The sequence below is a fragment of the Tasmannia lanceolata genome, unplaced genomic scaffold (assembly GCF_043159265.1).
Source record: "Tasmannia lanceolata isolate RefF3 unplaced genomic scaffold, GAP_Taslan_0.1 ptg000015l, whole genome shotgun sequence".
In the NCBI taxonomy this organism is placed as follows: Eukaryota; Viridiplantae; Streptophyta; class Magnoliopsida; order Canellales; family Winteraceae; genus Tasmannia; species Tasmannia lanceolata.
In genome coordinates, this window is record NW_027518692.1 from 37,838,901 (window position 1) to 37,844,574 (window position 5,674).

A 5,674-nucleotide genomic window follows, 5' to 3' on the forward strand; every position below is an offset into this window, starting at 1 on the left:
GTTCCTTCCATCTTCTCAAGCCCTAGCGCTCTCTCCCATCCACCAAGTTAAACAAATCATTGCTCTCTTTTCTGGGTTGGTGAAGCTGAGATTTCTCTTTTTCTTCTCCTGTTTCAAAGCTCTAGACTCTGAAACCCTAATTCCCTCTTTCCCTTTCAGTACTTTTTTTTCTTCTTTGATTCTCTTTTTGTTTGAGAGAGAAACCCTAATTCCTTCTTCTTGGTTTTCCATAGGGTTTTCCTCCTTAGTTTCTCTAATTTTTTGAAATTTGCCTTTTTCATTTTTAGGATTTGGTTTCAGAAACCCTAGATTATTTATTGATGGGGGCTTGCACCGATCAAACAACACAAAATGAAGTAGCAAAGTGATTTGCACTCTTCATCCAACCTAATTCGATTTTTTACCTTTTCCTCTTTTATTATATCTGATTGCGCTGAAATGTATCATTATACATTAGATCTGGGCCAACATAAAAATCAATAATTATTGGTAAAATTTGATGATGGCAAGAACCTCTTTTTCTTAAGTAATCATTGATTAGCTCTTTCTAATGGATTCTTCTGAGTTTTGGACGGCTCGGCATCCAATTTGGAGATAAATAAAGAGACAAGTATATTATAAATCATGAACTTGCTACCAGCAACCCTGTTCTCAACTAGTTGAATCGGAGCAAATTTTACGAAACAAACAAGTGTCACGGACAATTTCCGGAGCCTTGATGTCTACACATTCAAAGTCCAAGTTCTCAAGTGTCACGGACAATTTGTGAGAGGTCACACAACCTTTAAAATCCTCCATGACTAAGTCCCCCCTTGTGGTACTCTTATAATCCTATGGTTGTTTGTGTTGTTCTTTTGGGCCCTCTCAAAAAATTTGGAAATGTAAATCTACACATTGTTTGAGAAAAAAGACTCTTAGCCATGTAAAACTCTTAATCTCTATGTAAATTTATTGTAATTGTAAATGTAATTTACGAGTGCCCTCGGAAATTTCTTCTATTTCAGTTGTTTGATAAAAATAACTTCAATCACATCACTTCAAGTTTACCACCTTACCACCTATTGAGGCGGGAAACAAGATCCTGGAATCAGGCGAAATAGGATGCCGATTCTAGTGCTTTATTATAGAACAAACACATCACGGAGCCTAAGGAAAGTGGAGTTATACTTCTAGTAAGACGACAAAAACGAGAAAAGTGAGTGATATTCTTTTGGCTCTCTCTTATCGTGACTCTTCTCATAAGGAATAAGAGAAGTGAAGGGCTCTCATGCTAAGGCCCTGTTCGCTTCATATTGGGACAACCGATTGTGAGCCCAAAACCTATTGTTGGACTCAAAATTACATTTAAATTTGAGTCTAAAAATAGGTTTGGGGCTGACAAATCGGTTGTCAGAATCTCAAATGAACAGGCCTGATGGCGAATTGAAAGTAAACATCAAATTATGTTAGGGTGTTTGGCTGTCAGAAAAACAAAGCATTGTGATATTGGGCATCACTATCAATGAGAAAAATGTAAATGGGCGTCAATATCAACCCTTCAGCCCAAAAGGTGAACACAAAAATAAAGTGCAAATTTATATGAATTTTACTAAAACATCCTCTTCATTTCGTAGGACTTTTCGTGAGGCTAATTTTTAGTACCACCTCATCACCAAGGAGGGGGCAAATAGGAAAGCGGCTTTACTTCATCTTTACATGGTAATCGAACAACAGAATGTGGATATGGCACGCATAAAACTTCTAAAGTATTACAACCATTTTGTAGCCAGGTATGTACTCATCATCAATTCTGCAAACAATATTTGGATGGCCGGAGTGGTTGTGTGTACACCCATTTTGAATTCGAAATCGCTCGTGTGAGACCGCTACTGATAGGCAGTCTATCCCACAAAGTCAAATGAGTTCTATGGCTGTTAGTCATTTTCCTGAATATGGAGGCAATTATCATCGTGAAACAAGGGGACGTGCGAGATTTTGAAGCTGAAGTAGAAAGTTATTACGAGTTCCCCCTCTAAGAACTTGGGACAATGGTTAGCAAGTACGGGAAAATGCTATAAAAAAGCTATTGTTTTATAAGGAGAGGTCCGGGAACCAACACATAACACGTCTTATCATTTTATCTTTTATCAGTTACTTCTCCTGTGTTGTTATTAAGTTTTCATAGTCGTAGCTCGTCCTCTTAAATTCAAGACACGTCGAGATGGATCCATCTTTTCGTGTGAGCATTTATCTTTAATTCCTTATCCCTCGCATTGGCATCTGTTTGTAGATAAATTATATGATGAAAGGCCGTATAAACACGTACCCATCATCCCATCCTTGATATTTGATCCAACTGCTCACTTTTCGAGGAGCTGTTGTTAAATCAATTATCCGGGGTGGTGCTTCAGCCGTACCACCTTTGAGAGTTTATACGGCCTTCCATCATATAATTTTTCTTGTTTGCATTATTATGTTAAATAGTCAATCGGATATCTATCGATCCCGAGAGACGTTTGCATTTTGCGTGCATCGATTGCGTCGTCTGCATTATGCACACTCAGCGTTTATGTAGTAGTCTTAATGTTGTTATTATCTACAACTTTGCCTAGTTATAAAACAAATCATAAACAGAGAGTTGTGTAACCTTGTTCATTTCTTTAGCTTGCAAACCTTCGGCAATCTTGATAAAAAAAATGAGAATGAGGCAAACGGGAGTTTCATGGGAGAACTTCTTAGTCACGCTAGTATCTTCCCAATTTTATCCGAGGTTTATTTTCCCCATCTTTTAGAAGCTAAAACACTTCTCACTTGCATAAATCTTATTTTAGGGTTTTTCAGTTTCACCTTGGATTAGAACGAAACTCGGCTCAATAAGTTCGGTCATTCCAGCGTTGACTGATGGTTATTTTCTTGGGCAAGTTATATTATATGTTTTTCTTTTTCGCTTTAGTTTATTTTTATACCTTTAGATAACTAGAAACAATGAGTAGCATATTGAGGATTGTTGGAAGAATTTTTAGGTTTGGGATAGTAATGGTGATTTATTGGTGTTTGGCTGATGGGTGGAGTTTCATTTTTGGACTGTGGTGGAATTATGTATTTTAATAATTTGACCGATTTTTGTCTTAATTTTGTCAGGTGCATTTTGAAATTTTGTCAATTCTATGCATTTTAGGTTCGGATGAAGAATTTTTAAAAGGATTCTGAAGTGGGTTTTTGGCACTTTAGGTCGATCATAGAAGGTGAGTATTTAGCCTAACTTTAGCGCCATTCGCATGAAAATTTTTGAAAAGATTTTGCAACTATAATTATTCTTTGAAAAATATGATTTAGTATAAGATTTTGTAACTCTGGTATATCTATAAAATTCATGAGGTTAGCATCTTAGTAATGCTCATCGTGTATGGCTAATGATGGTTGGTGTGTCTATGCCCTCGTCAATGGAATGATACGTTGGTCATTTTATGTTAAAGGATGACCATGTCGACTTGTATTTGATATCTATTGTAAAAACAGTTATGTTACCGCCTCCTAGTACACGAGCATTGTTTTGTTACTATACATTTTCTGATACGTATGAGTACTGATTATGATTTTGTATTTCAAACTCTGTACACACCCAGTAAATTATGAGATAGATTATATGGTGCAAGGCCTTACAACAATAAGGCCTTTGTACAGTGGAAGCACCACCCTTGACATTTGATCCAACAGTAGCTCCTCAAAAAGCTCAAAAAGTGAGCTGCTGTTGGATCAAATATCAAGGGCAATATAAAGGCCTTATTGTTGCAAGGCCTTACACCATATAAAATCTCAAATTATGAATTTCCGAATGTGATTTTCTATTTTGCATTTGTTTTCTGCATACTTGTTGGCTTTTGAGCTCACTGTGATTTATAAAAAAAATACAAAATTTTAGGCTCTAAGGTTGTTCGAGGCGAGGGATCTACCCAGTACTTGCGTTGTTTTCTAGGTTAGTATATGTGTGAATATTTGTACTGGCAGAGGAGTGTTATAAATACTAAAGGGAGAAAGGTTTGTAAATAAGGATTTTGGTAGTTGTCTGTATACAAAGCTTTAGAAGTTTTAGTTGCTCTGAATGCTGCCCAAGTAAATTGTGAATGTATCTTTGGTATTATATTGATGTTCTATAAGAAAGCCTTGCGTGCCTGTGAGGTTTTTATTTTGCAGGTACATGACGCTTGCCGTGCCTTCGAGTTGGAGGCGTGACAATTTTGAGTTTACCGCAAGCAATTCATATTTTTTGCGCGTGTTGACATTCCAACTTGGTATTACGTCGCTCTAAAAAGGTCATCTATGTCTCAGAACGGCATTAGAGCCCAAGGAAGAAGTGAAGCTTACCTCTTCTTCTCTATAGCTGGAAATCCAATCCGAGGGACGAAAAATTTGGTCATCGGCCCTCAAATTGAATTTCGAATTGTTCAATTATATATGGCATGCTCACGCATTCCCCACGTACCAAACACTCACCGCCTGCATCTACCCTCTTTACGGAGACTCCCATGTCCCTATTCATGCACATTTTGCAGAGCCCTAGATATCGGGTAGGTTTTATATTCCGCATAATCTTGACAGGAGCTCACGCCCCCTTATCCATCTGTAATGTGAGGTGAGGAAAGATACAAGGGAGCAGAATGGCGCCAACAATGCAACTGTCATAATTATAAAATTTGTCATCGCTCGATCACGCAAGATCCGTTGCTAAGTGTTCCTAATGAAAAGAACACAATCAAATGTTACTAGTGATGCCCCATTTAATGTCATAACACATGCAATGAGATATGTTTCACCGGTAAGAAAAGTCGCATAAACATCTAATGCCCTGTTCGTTTAAGATTATTACAACGGAGCGTAAGTGCTCGGATTCAAAATTGCATTTAAATTTGAGTTCAATAATTGGTTTAGGGTTGTCTTAATCTTCACCAAGCAGGGCATAAAAAATTCCAAGATTATTTTCCAACGTCTCTCTATACCTCCTTGGAATCCACAATACATCATTAAAAGAGATTCTCAATAAAAGCTTTGTAATAAGATAAAAAAATCACGATACCCATACAATATCTCCATTAGAAGACATCTTACATTTGACTCATTGACCCAATTAAACATGCTAAAAGATTGATCATCCCTACTCGCTCAGTATGTCTCACTCTCTTCATTTGAAAAAAGCAACATTATCTTCTCATTTGACTTAACATACTTCACCTCCACATTCAAAATAGTTGAAATATTCAAGGGACGTATTTAACATTTTTTAAAAGAGGCCCATTCAGTACTATGCCTCAGATCCTCGACACTGAAACATTATCCTCCTAATCTCCACCCTACACGTGGCATTTATGAGTGAGTGACCATCCATTATCTTTTAAAAAGAGCAAGATTCAAAAATCTCACCACGTAGACAATCCTAACCATATAATCATTGGATTGCCAGCAGACGACCAGAATAAAAAATGATCAACATTTTAGGCTAAACTAGCGTGTCTATCCAATGGCTTAGATTGTTAGATCACGAGAATGTTAAACAATGGCCCACCTCAATGTGGCCAATTAAATGACATGGGATGGGTCCCACATTTACATGCCAGTAGAAATAAAAAGGGTAGAATCTAGATAAGTCTCGCGGACTACCATTTAAAACGTAAGACTAAACTGAGACTGAGAGAGAGAG